This window comes from Pan troglodytes, chromosome 3, assembly GCF_028858775.2.
Source record: "Pan troglodytes isolate AG18354 chromosome 3, NHGRI_mPanTro3-v2.0_pri, whole genome shotgun sequence".
NCBI classification, from domain to species: Eukaryota; Metazoa; Chordata; class Mammalia; order Primates; family Hominidae; genus Pan; species Pan troglodytes.
Genome location: NC_072401.2, coordinates 183,559,839 through 183,580,773, shown reverse-complemented (window position 1 = coordinate 183,580,773; position 20,935 = coordinate 183,559,839). Strand labels below are relative to the sequence as shown.

At 38.6% G+C, this 20,935-nt stretch overlaps 1 protein-coding gene and 1 pseudogene across 19 annotated transcripts in view; one reads left to right on the top strand and one right to left on the bottom strand.

Annotated features, from left to right (window-relative positions):
• Window positions 1-9,803, top strand: part of LOC100611089 (cyclin-H-like) — a 30,091-nt pseudogene extending 20,288 nt beyond the window's left edge.
• TENM3 (teneurin transmembrane protein 3) overlaps window positions 1-20,935 on the bottom strand; it is a 2,732,592-nt gene that overhangs the window by 882,444 nt on the left and 1,829,213 nt on the right. The gene's annotated exons all lie outside the window — the stretch shown is intronic.

Sequence of the window (20,935 nt, the reverse complement as noted above, 5' to 3'; positions counted from 1 at the left end):
TATCATTAGATTCAGATCAATTATTGTCTCATCTTTTTCTTTGAATCACTTTTACAGCATGTATAATATTCTTCTCATGGAATAGTGATTTTCTTTCTATCAAAACTCCATTAAAATATCTTTTCCTTAAGGACTATGTCTGATTCTTATTTGATATCTCACAAGAAATTCCCCATACTGAGCACATAATAGCATGTGCTTCATGGGTATTTGTGAAATAAAGTATCTAATACAGTCTTTCTGAATCCAAGGGAATGTGCTGGAAACATTCAGAAGATTATTGCAAACTCTAAAACATAACAGTAGCCTTTTCTTTCTCAGCCCAAACTGGTAAAGGAGCAGGATAAAATATGCCTATGTGAATGTAAGCAGCCTTCTGGCTTCACTTATCTACTAACCCAGCCCAGATGCACTCTAAGTCATTTTAATTTTGCCTTCTAACAGTTTAAAATGCCTTGTCCTCCTGATCTCCTAGTGTGGCCTCCAACCGCTGACAATTTTTATTTCATGGAAAAAGCAGGAGACTGGGAAAAAACGGCCCAGGGCTCAAACTTGACTTCCGTGACTAAAACCAAATTCTAAAACCCTTCAATTTGGCCTGGTCATCTGTAAATGGACAGGTTACAAGGCTTGTAATGCTACATAATGAGCAAAGATACATAAAGAACCTATCCCAGTACCTGGTGCATAAAAGGGGCTCAATGACTGTCAATTCACTTATGGTCTCCTGGTTCAGTTGACAATTTGTCTCTTTTTCTTCCCAAGTCTCACTTCACCATCTTTGTTATTTATATCATTCATCCTGTCTTCTTCGGGATGTAGCTCATTAATTATCTCCTCCTTTCCCTCTCTCAGCGTTAGCCATCTTTTCCCTTGACTTATTCCTTCTGTTCTGCCTTCAAACATGCCCAGCTCTCTACATTCCCAAACATCTTATATTTTAGCAGCCATTTTATGCATTCATTCATTCAAAAGCAGTGAAAGACAACATATGTGGACAATGCTGGGTACCGGGGCTATAAGAATGAATATAATACTGTCATATGTTTTGTACCACATTAGGAGAGACACAATATATAAACAAATCATTATTTAGTTAACATGATATAATAACCCAATAGCAACCCCTGAAAAGTTCTATGGAAGCATTGAAAGGAGGCATTCACTTTGCCTGCAGGATTAGGGGTGTCCTCACACAGGAGGAGATACCTGAGATAGGTTGTGAGGCCATTGGTAGAGATTAGGAGGTATTTTATTTTGAAGGGCCAGTATTAGCAAAGGCAAAAGGTATTAAAAATTAGGACCTGCTAAGGAAGGGCAAATAATATAGAGTTGATTGTAGCAAAAGGTGTCAGTTGAGTGTCACCTCAATTGGGAGAACTTTGAAGTCTTCAGGCAATGGGAGCCATCAAAACATTTTAACCAAAGGAGTGATACCACTAAATTGGCTTTTAGAAAGATAACTTTGGGTAGAAAGAAGGATGGTTGAAGAAAGGAAAGGTTAGAAGTAGAAAGTGCAGTTGAGAGGTGATCGCAATAGACAAGGCTAAGATGCGATTTGGCTTTTGCTCTACCACCATCTTCTCCATTGAACATCACCAATCACATTGCTTCTCAGCCTCCTGGCTAAGCTCAAGTGTGAATATCACCAATCACATCCTATGGACTATAGGATACAGTAAATTCCTCTTCAAAGTTTAGCCTGTTAACTTCCTTTAAAATTCAAGAGAGAGACAAATTGTTAAGTACAATGAGTTCTGAGTTCCTCTTCAAAGAACCAATATGTCAGTATGTTCAGCTTCCCTGTTCTTCGTTCTCCATTTTAAAGTTTGACTTCCTCGTTCTTTACCCTCCTTGCCCCTAGTTTCAGTAAACAACCCCCTCCTAGCCTCTATCGCCTGTTCTGTCCTTAGGCATCCTTGGTCACCTGTTCTGTAACTGTTCCTCCCGCCAAAACTACTTACCCCACCACTCTGACTCGTACCCTTGCTCTCTTTAAAATAGCCATTTGGAATTAGCTTAGACTGTGCGGTCTAACCCTAGCCAATAGGGAAAAGACACAGCAGTAGGGACTACTGGGTTAGGAATAAGACCCCCTTCCCCTCCCTTGTCCGGTGTGCTCTTGCCATTGCTCCATCCGCAAGATGCAACCTTCTATAGAAGTAAATTGCCTTGCTGAGAAAATTTTTGCCTGAGTGCTATTTTCACTTGGCGGCACTGAGCATTTACTTCCAACAGGACCAAATTAAATGGCACTTTCTCAGTCCTTGACTTCCTTTGTTTGCAAGGTATATTTTATATCTCAAATCATTCAGTTCTTCTCAGATCTCCTTCCTGTCTCGGCTTCTGTGTTAGTGCACATGGCTCATTAACCTTATCACTATTTCATTCCCGCATTGGTTCCTGCTTCAGTGAGATGGACAGCTCATCCCGGTCTATTTTCTTTTCCTCTCCGTGTTATTTTGCATATATTCCTACCCTCACCCATGTATTCAAGTATCCTTTCTAAGCAGATTAAAATCAAACATGTGACCCTTGTGCTGTTACTGCTTTAGAGCCTTTACTTATGCATTTCCGAAGGTCTGCTGGATATTTCTGCACAGAAGCCCTGCCAGCTCATTGACTTCAGCATGCTGTAACTCTACTTCAAACTCACGTTTCCTTGCATCCTCCCCAATAGTACCACCTTTCTTCTTATCTCTCAAGTAGAGATTCAAAATCCTGAGCTGCACCTCTTACTTTTCTTTCATCTCCTGCAACAATCTTTTTTTTTTTTTTTTGAGACAGTCTTGCTTTGTGGCCCAGGCTGGAGTGCAGTGGCATGATCTCAGCTCATTGCAACCTCCACCTCCTGGGCTCAAGTGATTCTTCTGCCTCAGCCTCCAGAGTAGCTGGGATTACAGGCTAATTTGTATTTTTAGTAGAGACAGGGTTTCACTGTGTTGGCCAGGCTGGTCTTGAACTCCTGACCTCAAGTGATCCACTCATCTCATCTCGGCCTCTCAAAGTGTTGGGATTACAAGCATGAGCCACCACACCAGATCACCTTCACCAATCTTAAAAACTCTCATGTTGCTTCTTCCTGAGCAACATTTCTTCAGTCATTTCATTCTTTTCATCCCCGCTGCTACTGTTCTAGCTGTACTTCTTATTTTATTGACTCATATCACATGTGTCACATACCATTTCATATTAGAGAAGTCTATGTATGCTCATCATATTCTCTAGATTTTAAGCCTCATGAGGGCAGCATGTATCAGAGCTTGGAATGAAAATTCCTAATGAAGCTTTGAGACCTATCCTATCAGAATCCTGTCATGTAAGTTTATCCAGCTAAGTTGTCAACTTTCCCTTGCCTTTTCCCCTTCCTCATTGCTGAAATCTCCAATGTGGAATTTGAGCTGAAGATCAGTCCAGTGCTTAAAATCACAATAGCTTCAATAGCTTTGTGGCCCTGGCCCACCCCATCTCTGCTTTTATTAAAGTACTAGGTTTCTTCATTTTGGAGACAGTATCCCCAGCGTATGATCCTAAAATACACTTGAGGTACAAAGATTCTCTGTCTTGTGAGTTGTAGCAAGATGCCTTATTTGTAGTAGGCCATAATTATTTGCTGAATGACTAACAATTTATCTAATCTAATTGATTTCTAAGCCACTGATATTTGTATGTTATTTGTGTATTTTAATGTACATAATTATTAAAACATTAGCAAGTATTTTCTGCCCATTTTAATGGCTCATTACCTTCTATATCATGTTATATCCTGGTTTATATAAGAACATCTGTGTCTAATATATTCCTGTAAATCATCCCTGTTCATTTTCATAAGGATATTAGACTCAGCAAATATGTGTCATGTGGATTTTTATGTGCCAGCCTCTAAACATCACAAAAACTTCCCAGAGCCAGAGATAACTGCACTGAATCAGCTGTTCCCAAGTTTACTTTTAACCGTTGCTCAAATTAGATATCTATGAGCTCCCCTTAGAGTCCAATCCCAGGCTGCCAGCTGCTCCAGATGTAAGGAGCTTTTATAGCCTTCAAACACATTTTATCTGTCATCATTTTCATCAACACGAATATCTTTCTCTTTATTCTCTCTCATAGAACCTGGTAAACAAGGAAGAAAAAAGCTTGGCTTTATTGTAACTCCAAAGAGGTCAGTCTGCAGGGGGAAGAAACAACACAGCATGTCTTTCTTTGCATCTTTTTCCATGCAGTTCTTCAAAGATTTGTCAACCACCACCTTAATCCATTTATTGAAGACGCCCAATTTTCCAGATGACCTTTTCTTTGGAATTCATTGGAAATGCAGCTTGAAGTGATAGAAAAGAAATGAAGAATGCAGGCAGGTTTCAGCGCTAATTTTGTCTCTACACGTTAACCGATCATGTGTTCTGACCAAATTACCCGCTTTTTCTCATCTGTAAAATGGGCAGTGATTTTGAGAGGGTTAAACATGAAAAATGATTATAACGTTTTTAAATAAAATAAGCTACAAATAAATTTACATACCTTTTGATCCTAATCACAGAGTTAGGATGTACTCAAATAAGTTTGCCAAGATGTAAAGTTAAAGGATGCACATTGCAGCAGCATTGATAATAGCAAACAACTGGAAAAAGCTAATGAAACTATGAAAAGGGAGCTAGAATGGAAATGATGAGATAGCCATATCATGGGATATTATGGAGTCACTTTTTAAAAGTCGTGTGGTTTTGCATAGCTTATAAGGAAATGTTTCTAAGGAGTAGTATTAAGGGTAAAAAGTGAGGCCAGGCACAGTGGCTCACACTTGGAATCTCAGCACTTTGGGGGGCTGAGGCAGGTGGATTACCTGAGCCTAGAAGTTCCAGACTAGCCTGGACAACATAGTGAGACTCCTCTCTAAAATATATATATATATACACACACACACATACATACACACGTGTATTTATATATATATACAAATACATATGTCCATTTTATACATATATATATATGTATACCCTTTTTTTTTTGAGACAGAGTCTTGCTCTATCGCTCAGGCTGGAGTGCAGTGGCACAATCTTGGCTCATTGCAACCTCCACCTCCCAGGTTCAAGTGATTCTCCTGCCTCAGCCTCCCAAGTAGCTGGGACTACAGGTGTATTTTTAGTAGAGGCGGGGTTTCACCATATTGGCCAGGCTGGTCTTGAACTCCTGACCTCGTGATCTGTCCTCCTCAGCCTCTCAAAGTGCTGGGATTACAGGCATGAGCCACTGCACCCGGCCTGTATATATATTTTATAAAGAGTAAAAAGTGAGGTATAGAGCACTTATTTAGCATGTTATAAGGTATAAATAGGAAAAGAATGTGTGTGCACATAGGCTACTATATATATGCATGGATATATTCTGGACTAAAACATAAAACTGATAAAATGACCAACTTAGAATAGAATAACTGAGGACAGGAAGGTGTCATTACTTTATGTTACACATGTGTCTACATTTGCATACGTTTTATTTTCTTTATAAAAATAGCAAGAGTAACATGAATAGTATAACAATGAGATTTTTGATATTCTTTTGTATACATTTGTTTAAAAAACTAATATATAACCTGAAAATAAATGTAAAAAATTCTACAAAATTTCAGTGGATATATTGACATAAAAGATTGTTTTGTCATACAAAGAATATCAACATTCAGTCATAGACTCAAAGAAAATTAAGTCTGGAAGATGTGCTGCTTGTAGTGATTTAGTATTGCTAAGGTTAATGCTATACACTGTATTGCGGAGAGTATTTATGTAATCAGCTTTTATCAAGTACCTGCTGTTTCCTTTGCCCTCGAACACCTAGCGTGTAGGCATAAAAGGATTGGAAGGCAGCTCTTGTTCAATGCATCATATTGCTTTTTGAAATCTAAAAAATCATTACTAGATGATACATGAACAAATATAGTATGATGTGGGTGGGGAAATTCTCCCCAGCTGTGCTGAGGCAATGAGCATGTGGATCTGGAAGAACAGCAGCCAGGCTGAGTCACCACGTCTGCCCCCTGAGTTGTTGGGTGAGGCGGCCGGACTTAGGGAATTCTGATGATTTGCCCAAGGTGAGCTAGATGAGCTGAGCAGGGACGGTGTCTCTAATCAGCCATTTCAGTATGGGGCTTTGTCTGTGGCAACAAACATTCTGTGGTCAAGATGTGGGGAATAGACCCACCTGATCTAGTCCCCACAATACCACAGAAGGTGTTTATTTTATGAATAAAGATATTCGAAATCACAGAGATTAAATAATTTGCACAAAGACACAAGGCTAAATGATAGCAGAACTGGAATTTAAACTCCTATCTGACTCTCTCCATTGTTTATTGTCTTAAAGACAGGAGTGAAGATACACAAGTGGGAATTGATATGGTGTGTAGGCAAAACAGTCAGCTGAAGGCTTGTTAAAATAGTCGAGAGAAATTCTTCTAGGTGCCAGTAGTATGACAGTAAGAAACGAATTCAGAAAGGAAAGGCAGAAGTCAAGTTGAAAAACCAGTGAAATAAAGATTTCCAGGAGACTCCATGGAGCTAGCCTATAAATGTTATGTTCAAATATTCTAATACCTATAACCAAATAGTGGGAGTACTAATAAAAACCTCTACACCTCGCTTGCACTTCTTTTTCCCACAGGCCAAATCTGCAATCCACTTTAAGGTTAATGGCTCTGTCTTTGAGGTATATTTAGTGTGTTCACCTTTTAAGGGTCACACACATAACTATGATAACCTGATTTATCACCTATACCGTGTAACACTATCTTTTACTCCAAACGAAAAATTAAACTTCCTACAAACTCCATAAAATGCATATTAAAATATCATGCACAGGGCAAATAAAAATTTTACATAATGACAGGTTTAATTTTGTTTATTCTCTTAGCATCTATTCTTGAAAACTAGGCCCCGAATTTCTCTATTTATGCTTCTAAATTCAGAATAGTCTAAAATGTCATTTTTATTATTCCTTATATTAGAGCGCTTAAAATTAAAAACATTCATCAGAAAATTGCTGTCTTTAAAATGTATCACCCAATATGGAATGTAAATATTATATTTAAATATTTTAAAATTAAATTATTGTTTAATTTATGATTGCATGAGCACAGTGTAGTTGGGCTATGTGTGGGTGGACAGCTCTGTTCTCAGGCAGAAATATGTCCCTTAACACCACTTTAAAAGCCACAAACCAAAAACCTTCAGCTGCCAGACTGAGGACAGAAAGGTTACTGAAAGCCAAAGAGAAACTGTCACTACTAGACATTTCGAATCAGTCCCTAATTATTGAAAGTCACTTTAAAATATATGGGCACATTGAATTTTCAGAACTGCTTTTATGGAACTAACAACCTAAGAATCAACTGATTTTTTTTTCAGCAAAGAAACTATAAATAAATGCAAAGGAAGAAAGGATGGGATAAGACAAATACAGTGAGTTGCACTCCCAGGTATAAAATATAAACATACAACCATTTGATTTAAAAATAGAACTTGTATAGCTTTAGCACTCTGGTCAAAAATACACGTTGTCTTAATAAGATGGTAACAAACCCTTATGTGCAAGAAATAGACAATATAAACTTCATATAGGATGCCGGTTCTAGTTTGTAAATAGGAAATACGTCTTTAAATGCGTAGAGTGTCTTATGCATTTCAGAACATTACATGTTCATCGTTTCGTCTGAATCTTGAAACGCGGAGGTACCTTTCTACTCATTCAAGCAGTTGGCCTCGAATGTTCAGGGTCTGCTCAGATCCCGCTGCCTCTATGATTCCTGCGTTGGCTGCCCCAGATGGGAGTAATTCTCCCTCCTCTGAGAGCTTGCGGGGTGATGATCTCATAGGGCAACGGCGCTGTCTTGTGTTTGTCTTTCCTTCCTTCCTTATGGTGTATCTCCGAGCTGTCTCTCAGGTCACCTTCTCTCCCTCTTCCCTTCTCCACGTCTCATCCCTTCACTGTAATACCCAGCACAGGACTCTGGTCAGGATTTACAACTACGGTGTCTGTGGGCTGACATGCCTCTGTGTCCTGGCCTGCAGACAAGCCTTGTATGGTCTCTAGTGCTTGTCTGTGTTTACCTAACATTGAAAACCTTGGGAGATTTCATAGAAAAATCTGAATTTCTAGTTTCTTTTGAGGTAGTGGAAGATTTGGCTGCTCTGGGCCAGTCTTACTTCATGGCAGTGACTGGCTAGGGACACGTGGGATCTTCCCCTTCAGGATTTGCCCATACACTCCAACTTGCCACGGTCCTCCTGGCTCCCTGTTGCACTCCTGCTTTGAAGCATCATCATGAATTAGTGACTACCATTTTTTCTTTAATGACAGAGAAATACCTATCTGCATTCTGATTTCTATTAAAAGTGAGTTGACAGGCTGGGCTCAGAGACAGGTGAATTACCTGAGGTCAGGAGTTCAAGACCAGACTGGCCAACATGGTGAAACCCCAACTCTACTAAAAATAGAGTGTGGTGGCATGTGCTGGGTGTGGTGGTGGGTGCCTGTAATCCCAGCTACTGGGGAGGCTGAGGCAGGAGAATTGCTTGAACCCACGAGGCGGAGGTTGCAGTGAGCCAAGATTGTGCCAGGGCACTCCAGCCTGGGCGACATAGTGAGACTCCATCTCAAAAAATAAAAAATAAAAAAGTGAGTTGACAAAAGAAAACAAGAACAAGCCTAGTACAGTGGTGGCACATGCCTGTGGTCCCAGCTACTTGGGAGGCAGAAGCGAGAGGATCGCTTGGGCTCAGGAGTTCCAGTCCAGCCTGGGAAACATAGCAAGACCCATCTCTAAACAAAAACAAAAACAAGAAACAAGAAAAAGCAAGAACGGCCACTGGATGATTCCCAATCTGCAGCCCTCATTTTCAATACGGCTTGGCCCTATTGGCATTTGAGTTTGTGCTTTGTGTTAAAGCGAGAAACTTAGGAGCACAAAGTCTGTGATTCGTCACTTACTTCTTAACTGTGAAGCCCATCCTTCTGGTTTCTCATCTGAAAAGGAGAATCCGAGGTAGTTTTGCTTGAGGATTAAGTAAGGTAAATAAGTAATAACTATCACTCCTGGATAATAATGCTCACATGTGCATTTTTGGCCTACAAAGTAGATAAACTGAATGTATCTAGTCCCCAATTTGTTGGAAACCTTCGGGAGAGTTCTCTCGTACAGGAGGAGACACTTGAACAGAGTTTGGAATACGAACTACCTTTTATACAGCAACGTAAATTTCCATCTGACTGTCCACAACCCCTATAGACCACTGGAGTGCTTCCTCACTGATTTAAAGACTTACTATGCAATGCTGGAGAATCCAGACATTTTGAGGAAAACAGATGATGAACTTCTTAATAGAATCACATTGATGGCTGCTTACTGTTTATACACACCTTCCCAAATTGCCCTGCCTGCCATTTTATCCAGTGCCTTCAGGACTGGAATTACTACGGAAAGTTATTTATTGGACAGTCTGATGTTGAGAGAGAACAGAACTTGCTTGTCACTGTTACGAGATATAATGAAAAGCATGAGAAATTGAGTAAAAAAGTATGTACCACCCAGATCTGAAGAAGCTGCTGTTCTGAAACCGAAGTTGGAGCAATGTCATTCTGCTGAGCTTGCACTTAATGTAATTACGAAGAAGAGGAAAGGCTGTGAAGATAATGATGATATCTCAAAGAAAGCCAGACATGAGGAGGAAGAATAGACAGATGATGATATCTCAAAGAAAGCCAGACATGAGGAGGAAGAATAGACTGATGATGACCTGGTAGACTCTCTCTAGCCATTTCAAGTTGACTTGTCAATGCTAACTAATCAAGAGAATTAGGAAGCATACCAGGCTTTTAAGGTGAGCTGTGGTTGTGCCACTGCACTCCAGCCTGGGTGACAGAATGAATGAATAAATAAATAAATAGTATATCATATGAAAACATCAAAACATATTAAACATTTCTATTTGCTATCTAATTTTTTTCTTTCATAGTAGTTCATGTAAAAGAAAACATCTTCAAAAAAGCCAGAAAAAAAAAAAAAAGCTCAGCTCATTATCTGCAACATAGTGGGCACGTGTTGTTACTATCCTTATCATGTGTGACATTAGACAATCTTCAGAACTGAGCTCTTCCATGGGATCACCTCAGCAGCACAGGTTAGATTTGCCCAGCAGCTGGAACTCATGAATCAAGGCTATGAGTCATGATCTAATACATATTTGTTAGATGCCTACTATGTGTCTGGCACTGTTGTAGATACTTGGTATCTATGTTGTAAACAAAGCACATCTGCTCTTATGAAGGCTTACCACCAGTAAGTGAAGGAGATAAGAAATACATACTTAAATATATATAATTATGCCAGGAACAATATGTGCTGTAAAAAATAAGGCAAGGCAGAAGAATAGAGAAAACACAGGAGCATGTACTATCTCTATTAGTCCGTTTTCACACTGTTGATAAAGACATACCTGAGACTGGGCAATTTACAAAAGAAACTTTTTTGACTTATTTGACTTACAGTTCCATGTGGCTGGGGAGGCCTCACAATCAAGGCAGAAGGTAAGGGAGGAGCAAGTCACATCTTACATGGATGGCAGCAGGCAAAGAGGGCTTGTGCAGGGAAACTCCCATTTTTAAAACTATCAGAGTTCATGAGACCCATTCACTATCATGAGAACAGCATGGGAAAAGACCCACCCCCTCCATGATTCAATCATCTCCCACGTGGTCCCTCCCACATCATGGGAATTATGGGAGCTATAAGATGAGATTTGGGTGGGGACACAAAGCCAAACCATATCACTATTTTATATAGCTTGGAACAAAGAGATGGTTCTCCAGCAGGGACCTGGATGCAGTGAGAGTGAATCATGGAGCATTTGAGGGAGGGACATGGCTGGCAGCCAGGACAGAGTGTTGTGAACAGTGACAAAGAGGTCAGTGAATGAGTGACAGAGACTTCAGAGTTTTCCAGGGGTCACATCCCTTTAGGCCTTGTAGGCCATACATAAACACCTAGATTTTAATTGTGATCAGAAATCCTTGGAATCCTTTTTTGAATTTTTTAATTTTTAATTAGTATGGGCATATACTAGTTTTATATAATTATCGGGTACATGTGATGTTTTGATACAGACATACAATGGATAATGATCATATCAGAGTGATTGGGGCATCTACCACCTCAAGTGTTTATCCTTAGAATATTTTAATCTTGTAAGTTACATGATCTGCTTGGTTCTAAAAGGCTGCTAGGTGGGTCATAGGCTCTGGGGAAGAAAGAGAAGAAGCACGAGAGTCAGGAGGGTGTTAGATCCTCCGTAGATCATGTGAGGGCTGATAGTGGCTTGCATCCAAAGGTGGTGGCGGTGGAGGATGTGAAACAGTCAGATCGTGGGGACGCTCTGGGGCTGCAGGCTTTGGAAGAGATCTTGATACTGAAGAGTATCAAGTTTTTGCAGTAAATATGGAAGTGGATATCAAGAGCTCAGTTTTCAACTTAAGTTTTAGATGCCCAAAGGACATCCAAGAGGAGATGTTGAATGGACAGTTAGATACACATCTGGAGTTCAAGGGAGAGGGTGGGGCTAGAGATATACATGGAAATCATTGTTTTATAGAGACGACATCTAAAGCCATGGAATTGAACTCATCAAAGACTCGAGTGCAGAATGAAAAAGAAGAGGCAGGAGGATTGAGCCCTGGGTCACACACTTAGTGATCAGGCCCAGAATGAGGATGCATCAGTCAGATGAGAAGGTGTAGCCAGCACAGTAGGGGTAGAACCAGGAGGGGCCCTCCTCAGGGCCCCAGGTTGCATTCAAATCTTGACTTGCAAGGAAGGAAGCTTGCTTCCCAAGGTGATGTATGTTTAGACCAAAGGTATTTTAGGCATGGAAGGACCTTAGCAGCAATATTTTTCAAGTCCTGCACTTTACAGAAGTTGAGACTGAGACACAGGGAGGTTAACTACCCAAAGTCACACATCAATTGGTTTGAGTTGATTAGGGATGATGTGTTCCGTTGGAGAGATGACAGGCTGGGCCAGAGGTGAGTATCGCCTAATGAAGCTGGAATTGTTACCAGTCACTCCTATCTCTAGCCAAGAAAAGGAGGGGACAGGAACAGTCACAGGCATCAGCTGTTGAACTTGTTTCTTAGAAATGCAGACTCTTACAGAGCACTTTCTGTATGCATAATATAATTCTAGACACTGTTCAACTGTAGAGTGAGAAGGTAAATACTCTTTCCTCCAAGGTTGTTTTTTTCTTCAAATTGGTGGAAGAGTTGAACAATCATAGCAAATATATATACACATATAAAAACTAATTCAGAAATTGAGTTTTTTTTTAAATCAGAAATTAAGTAGATCTTAAAGCAATATAGATGCTTCCTTAAGAGAGTGTGGTGAATAGGATCCCTAGTACTAGGTGGGGCATCCAGTGACTATTTGCTGAGTAAATTAAGGCCTTCTGTTTTCCTCAGTAGGAAACCACTCATGGATAAAGCAATCAAACTGTGAAAGAATAGAAGCATTTTCCCCCAAACTTAAAATTAACAAGTTATATTCATACAGGTGATGCTGAAATCAATACCGATTGTAAAACACAATGTCCTTAAATATTCTACAACGAATGCTACTTTCAGTTAATCTTCACCTCATCACTCAGTATCATGTGAAAAAAACTTCCTGTTCTCCAAGAGCACATGCTTTGAATATCTAAATGTATGTGTGTCTGGATAACACGAATTAGGTATTTATCCTAATGCTCTCCCTCAACTGGCCCCCAACCCCTGACAGGCCCTGGTATGTAATGTTCCCCTCCCTGTGTTCTCATTGTTCAACTTCTACTTATGAGTGAGAATATGTGGTGTTTGGTTTTCTGTTCCTGTGCTAGTTTGCTGAGTATGATGGCTTCCAGCTTCATCCATGTCCCTGCAAAGGACATGAATTCATTCCTTTTCATGGCTGCATAGTATTCCATGGTGTATATGTGCCACATTTTCTTTATCCAGTCTATCATTGATGGGCATTTGGGTTGGTTCCAAGTCTTTGCTATCTCAAACAGTGCTGCAATAAACATACGTGTGCATGTGTCTTTATAGTAGAATGATTTACAATCCTTTGGGGCAAAGACTTCCTGACTAAAACACCAAAAGCAATTACAACAAAAGCCAAAATTGACAAATGGGATCTAATTAAACTAAAGAGCTTCTGCACAGCAAAAGAAACTATCATCAGAGTGAACAGGCAACCTACGGAATGGGAGAACATTTTTGCAATCTACCCATCTGATAAAGGTCTAATATCCAGAATATACAAGGAACTTAAACAAATTTTCTGCTCTTTTAATAGGGTTTTTTTTTTGGTTCTTTTAAGATATACAAATATACCTATCTCCAAATTTTATGTAAGTGTGTGTGTGTGTGTGTGTGTGTATGCTCACATGGACATGCATTTACCTCTTTATTGAGAACATATGGACTCCCAGATTTTTATGCAAAGCCATACGTTTCTGTCTGGTATCATATGGCTCTAATTCGATTAACACTATCCAGTCCTGTAATGTGCTTCTTTGTTACATATTATCTAAGTCATATGAGTGAAAATTCCCATTACAGAAGAGGGGAAAAAGAACTTGCTAAATAATCCTTTTGCAGTTTTTTTTGGGTGGGGGGAATGAAGGATGTGAAAACTTGATAAAAACATAAAACTTTATAATAATAATTTGAAGACTCTGACATACCCGGTATTTTTGCTGGTATTTTATATTTTAATCCATAACTTTACACTAAACAAGATCCGAAAGTGGGAAAACATTGTGGTGAAATTCTGTGATTTTAAATTTAGCGGGCAGCTGGAAAGAAAGTGGAAATGTGTGTGCTGATGTGAGGGGTGTGTTAGGGGCTTTCAGCTGTGAGTATTTTCAGTAAATATCTGCAAATATTATAGAGCACATGCCATGGAAGAAAGATCATAAAGCTCATAGACTCTTATGACATATTGAGTAATTTCCATTGGAAATCTCTAAAATAATTCTTGTAGGCAGGATCAGAGGCTCATCTAAACAACTGTTTTGGCCAACACTGATGCCTTTTCCTTTCGTTCGGGAGATCAGATATTGAATTTAGCCTTAAAGGTGGATCCCATTCTGGGTAGCCCCAGAGGACAGGCTAGAGGCTTGGTTTTGGTTGGGTTTTTCCCTTGTGGCAGAGGAATTGTAAAATTTATTTCAAGATCCTTACTAGGGTGGCGTGAGTAGTGGATATGGTCACTCCATGAGTGACATCACCAGGTGACTTTGGCCATGTGATTCCATCCAGTAATTTTGATTCATCATGACAGACAGGCTCATATATTTTTTTTGGTACAGAGGTAGAATATACTTGGGGCACCTCACACCATTAGAAGTTTCTTAGTTATAGAAGGGCTGTGATTTTTGGGAGGAAGCTTAGTGTCAAATTCTTCCTGTCCCTTGATCATTGAGAAGGTTTGCTGCAAGTCAGCATCATTGGTTTCCTCTCTGTACTAAAAATTGGGCTCCAATCTGAAAGAAAGTTAAAAATATGGAAGTCTACCTGCCTTGGAGAAAATGACGGAAATGAGAGTGTGTGCACATGTGGGCAGGTGCACAAAAACTCAGGCAGAAATAGATGCCTCTCATTGAACTGATTTGCCACTTGAGAGAGAATAAAGAAACTAGCAATATCCAGATGTTATAATTCTGTTCTCAACGATACTACTGGCAGCTCTTGTGCTCCGGGGGAAAGGAAGGGAGCAGGTCTCTCCTGTGGTGAAATCACGGAGGAGAAAGACGGAAGCCTATTCTTTGTTGCACTTCACACTGAGTGCTTTACACAGAGCAGAGGCCCAATTAATGCTTGTGGAATTGAATTTATTGAATTGCACTGAAGGAAAAAGAGGACTCAAGGGGCTTGGAGACTTCAAGAGTATATTGCAAGAGGGTCAGTTTCAAGTCAAGACTGAAATTCTAAATCTCTAGGTATGTCTGTTGTGAACTGGAGATATATATAGGTATATCTTAAATGGGAAACAAACAACAAATATACGTATTGGAACTGCTGAATGTTTGGTATTGGACCATATTTATATATGATATGTGAAAGAATATACTGATTTTCAACTAATATTATTTTAATACATCTTGAGCCAAAATTTATTTACTTTCCTTTAAGTTTTTGTGAAATTTTGAATGATGATAATCAGGTAAAGTGATTAAAGATGACATATTTTTTACTTAATTAAAACTCTTAATGGAAAAAGTTTTTCCACTAAATTTGAAGCGTAAGTTAAGCTATTTTTGAATCTAAATTAATCAAGAAGCCAAAATATTTTTGGCATTGGCAATCAGGATGCCTTTAAAATGTTCTCATAAATCAATGAAGATTTAAGATCTTCCTCAAATTTTGAAGATAAACTCATATTTGGGCTGTGATGAAGTGTGAAAAATTTCAGCATAGAAGTTGTTATTTTCATGAATTTATGAGTGTGTGAGAACATCTCTCTGCTAAATTAATTACAGCAATAAATACTACAACCAATATAAAATGAAAGGTTAAAAAATTTGTCCTAAAATTTTTAAAAATCAAGAAAAAAGGTCAGTGGGAAAAAATTAGGTTTACTTCAAGAATAAAATATTCAGGGTAGTTGATAAAAATACTGTTAGGATCCTATACAAAAAACATAGCCTGTAATCCCACCACACTGGGAGGCTGAGGCGGGAGGATCACAAGGTCAAGAGATTGAGACCATCCTGGCCAACATGGTGAAACCCCATCTCTTCTAAAAATACAAAAACTAGCTGGGTGTGGTGGTGCATGCCTGTAGTCCCAGCTACTCAGGAGGCTGAGGCAGGAGAATCACTTGAACCCGGGAGGCAGAGGTTTCAGTGAGCTGAGATCGCGCCACTGCACTCCAGCCTGGTGACAGAGAGAGACTCTGTCTCAAAAAAAACCCCAAAAAACAAAAAACAAAACAAAACAAAAAACAAAACAACAAAACAACAAAACAAATAAAAGAAAAAACCCACATAAAGAATTGGGTAAAATTAGTTTAAAAATTGTTGTTGGTTTTCTTTCACTTTTTTGTAAATACCGTATCAAGTATTTTTCTCTCTATGTTTCTCTAATTCTTGTAGTTCTTAAATACTCTTTAATTTTTAAATTTATAAGCAAATAAAAACAAAATTAAATTCTTTTACCTAAGTCTTAAGGATAAAAAGACAATATATACCTCAAGATTTTTTACTTTTAACTTCTGAGATAACATGTGGACCTAGAACTAGTCTTCTAATTAATCTAGTACTTTCAGTTCAAAATATTCAAAAACTGTTAAAAGAAGAAGAGAGACAGTATTAAAAGTGACATAAAAATCACATGGTTTTTACTTCTTTTCTCTGGAAAAAAAACATTAGCCCAAATTATTGGTATTTAGATTAAATCTTTGAAAATATTCACTATAAATATTTTAGAATGTAGAAAACAAAAATCTCTATTACAATGAATAATATGGTAATGTAAAATTGTTGCTTTTGTTTTACAAATTGTTAAATAATAAAAGTTAAATAATACATTAAAGACTACCTTATAATTTAGCAACTGCTTCATCATTTCAGCAGAATGTTCTTTTTTAGAATCAGTAAAAAACGAAATAAAAGATGTAATTGCAATATCTTCAAAACACCACTTACTTTGAAAAATAGTGAATGAAATGCATTTAATGGTAAAAATTTTGAAATATTATTACAAGCAGAAAGTTTGGGCCCTTGGAATCACATACACATGACAGATGAAAAATATTAAAGGAGGTATTTACCACAAAGAATATTTTCCCAACAGAAATTTAGAAAGGGGTCTGGTCTGATAGAGTAATGGGTTATATGAAAATCTTCAAACATCTTAATTCAGAAAGATGAATGCCAGGAAGCTTAATGAGTTGGGGGAGTTCAAGTTTGCTGATTAGAACATATAGCAATATACATTTCAGTGGGACCAGAGAATATTTTACTGATCATGAAAATGTGAATAAGCAAAGTTGATGGGTCTTAGACCACCTTCGCTTTCCTTTCCTTTATGTTAATAATCAGAGGAAATTTAATCAATGGAAAATATAAACCAGGAACAGGTTTTAGATATAAATATAGAAGAGACGAGTAAAAATGTAGAACAAAACAGTAAAAACACCTAGAATAAAACACTGGAATTGGGTAACTATTTTATTATCTGTTGACAGAAATATCACAAATGTGTGTGTGTGTGTGTGTGTGTGTGTGTGTAGCTACAGATGTGTTGACTCACCTACTACTGTTTTTTTCAAAGATTATATTTAAAAACCAGCAATGAAGTACCACTAAAGTATTTTTAGTATGAACTGATCCTTTTCCATTTTCTCTTTTCAATGAAGTTGGATTGCATGAAGTGAATAAAGCTGCTTGACTTGATCTTATCAGCCTACAGCAGATAAAGAAAGAATTTCTAATGGTGCCTACGTCATTGACTGCAGTTGTTAGAGAAATAGAGAAATAGAATTGTTGGTGAGTCATATGGCTCTGATATTGCTCTAATGCGATGGCAGTTTTGGTGAGGATTTTGATATTTAATGAGTAAATAAGGGCAGAGCAAGTCTTTTAAGCCCATTTCTGATGGAAGCATAACCATATAAATTTAAAATAAGAAAAGAAAAGAAGGGGAAGAAAGAATGAATAAATTTATTGATCAGATAATGCTGAAGGCATTCGAAGATGCCAACATTAATACAGTTGATAAATACATTGTTTACACAAGTGTGTCACTATCACTGGCCAGCATAAAAACTGTCCTTGCCCAGCAGTGTTTCCTCGAACACTTGAAATTGAAGAAGATAAAGCTCAGTATTTCCAGTGATCTCTAACTTTCAGATTTAGATGTAGACGATAAGCTTTTTGTATCAAAATCTTTGATCAACGCTATGAATCTTGTTCTTGCAAAGCTGTAAGAACACCAAGATTCTTCTAAATTTTAACTTAAAGTCAGCATCATAAGAATGCCAAGTTTAAAAATGGAACAATGTTCTACCTTTTAGTTAGTATGAAATTAGTTGAGAAGAGACTAATTGGATAGTCACTTGTAAATGTATTCCTGGATACACTTAGGCAAGAATGATGCAGGAGCTCTTCTTTTGACTAATAACACACTTCATGCTCTTTAGTATGTCTTTATATCTGCGTCAAAGCTGAAATCAACGAGGTATGGATAAAAAACGGGCTGAATATTGGAAGATGCCAATAAGACCCATTCCACTAACCCCTTCATGTGTGTCAAAATAATTTGTTTGAAATGCTGAATTTATGTGCTGAATAATTTGTTTGAACTGCTAGGCTGTAGATCTGGGGGCAGAACTAGTGAAAAATAGCCAGCTTTGGAGCTGGCAGGCTGAAGGGAAGAAGGAACAATTGGGCTAGGGTGAATCCCTATGGAGGAATCGAGCCTTTTCAGGAAGGGAATGTCAGGGTGAAAAGCAGAAGTTCTTTTTCAGGGCGAGGATGGATAACAAAGGCTGCACAAGGTGGGTAATATGATTTCAGTTTCTGAAAGATGACTTCCAGGACGAAGGTCTCCCACAGTGTGGAGACATATCTTGGGGTTTAAATTGAGCCCTCATCCTGTAAGAGGTCTGTGATGCTGCAGATTCTTTCTACCAGGCAAGGCCTCCTGGTATTAATCAGAGCCCAGCTATGTGGAGGAGGAGCAGCTGGAGCATCTGGGCAGAGGCTGGCCGAGGGCCTGGTAAGCTGGTGTCTACTGAGAGACAGCATTCCTTCGGAACACCTAAGCCCACTGCTGTAGCAACGAAGAGAAGGGAGCCCTGGTCTTCCACTCTCATCAAATACACCCCAGTGGTCAATGCATGCCTCTATTTCTTGTGAGAATCCTCATTTCTCATGTGTGTGCATTTAGCGTGTACCATGGCTTCAGATGGTTCACACTTATTATTTTCCCACCTGGCTTTGAGATGCATCTGGGGAAAGCTGGTGCTGTCACCTTTCAGGATGAAGAGCAAACGCTAAATTTTAATTACAAAATGCCAGGATGTCTTTGAGAACATTGTTCTTAACTTCAGTAAGACTTTTCAGTTCTTTTAAAAATCCTTTGCATGGTATCTCAGAATCACAAAGTTTAATTTTAAAAGGGATCATCATGATGAGCTTATTCAACACTTTCATTTCATAGGCAACAGAATGGAGGTCTAGAAGGATTAATTGACTTACTTAAGGTCAGTTTTATAGAAACGAAAAAAAAAAATCTTGAACAAATTCTCTAGCTTTTAGATTGGGGGAATAAGACTATTTACTCATTCACTTCCCAACAAATCACTCACCCACTGTCCCAAAGCCCAAGGCCTGCTGTCTTCCATGGATACCCACTTTCCCTTGATTCAGAACTTGACAGTAAGTGGAGTGGGGAGGAAAGGCTATTAAAGCCTATGCTCTTTAAACAGAGTGCTTACATTTTAGACACAGTAGGAATAACCGTAGAGAAAGCAATTAGCAGGGGGAATGTCAGGAAGTCAGTCTGTTCTATGAAGAAAATCAACTACCTTTAAACAGTCAAAGAAAGCTTGGGTATATAACAGAATTTTGCCAATGGAGACACAATTAAAATAAACTTTGAGGCGGGCATGGTGCGGGGGAAATGTTTATATAGAGAATACAATCAGGCTGGGTACAGCGGCTCACAACTGTAATCCCAGCACTTTGGGAGGCTAAGGCAGGAGGATCACCTGAGGCCAGGAGTTTGAGACCACTCTGGCAACACAGTGAGACCTTGTCTCTATAAAAAATTTAAAAATTAGCTGGATGTTGTGGTGACATGCCTGTAGTCCCAGCTACCCAGGAGGCTGGTAAGGGAGGATTGCTTGAGCCTAGGAGTTCAAGACTGCAGTGAGCTATGACTGCACCACTGCCCTCCAGCCTGGGCAACAGAGCGAGATCCTGTCTCAAAAAAAAAAAAAAAAAAACCAGCCAGATAGAAAGTTGCACAGAAAAGATGGAAAGATGGAAAAATTGGGGGACTGGGAGCGCAAGTGTGTACTGAATGAGGGTGCTTAGAACCGCTGTGTAACTGTGTGTGCTGAGATAATGTTTATTACTGGAATAGCTAATGATAAGTTAATTAGGTCATCTTACATAGTTTGATTCAGAAAGAAACTTATTGTTTGCCTCATGGAACGACCTAAGCCTTTACAGATGTCTAAATTTGCGAAAATACTAATTTTGTTTAGGCCCTCACTAAAAGATAAAAAATAGTCAACAGACACATACTTACACAATGCAAACACATTATTTCCACTGACAGGGAATGAAATCCAACAGTTAATACGTATTTATTAATTTAACAGCGTATGTTAATGTGTTAAACCTAACCTCCTGCTTATTAGAATGAAATGAATGAATGTTATTAGAAATAACATTATAGGTCAAACAGAAGATAGCCCTACACAATATTCTTGCTGAATGAATAAATAACTAACTATGGCGGATTGACTTTCTAAAGGAGACATCAATTGAAAGAAGTGATTAAAGTTGACAGTGGAATTGTACAAATGACCCTAATTAATGAATTTTCTAATTTTTTCGTGTTTATAAACATTAGCCCCGTTTGCACACTGTGTGCATAAATATGCATGCATTACAACCAGTGACGTCCATAACTGGATGCAAATCACGCTCAGACACCTACTCTGTGGCATCCGTGAATTCTGACATATCATTCTATCGTAAGCTGCAGAAAGTTCTAATTTCCCCGTTTTTTTTTTTTTTTCTGCCACTGACTTGGAGACCGTTGACTTGGCAAAGCCCCTAACACCAGATCTCAGATAAAACCGACCATTTACAAGACATCAAATCTTCTGCAGCTTTGG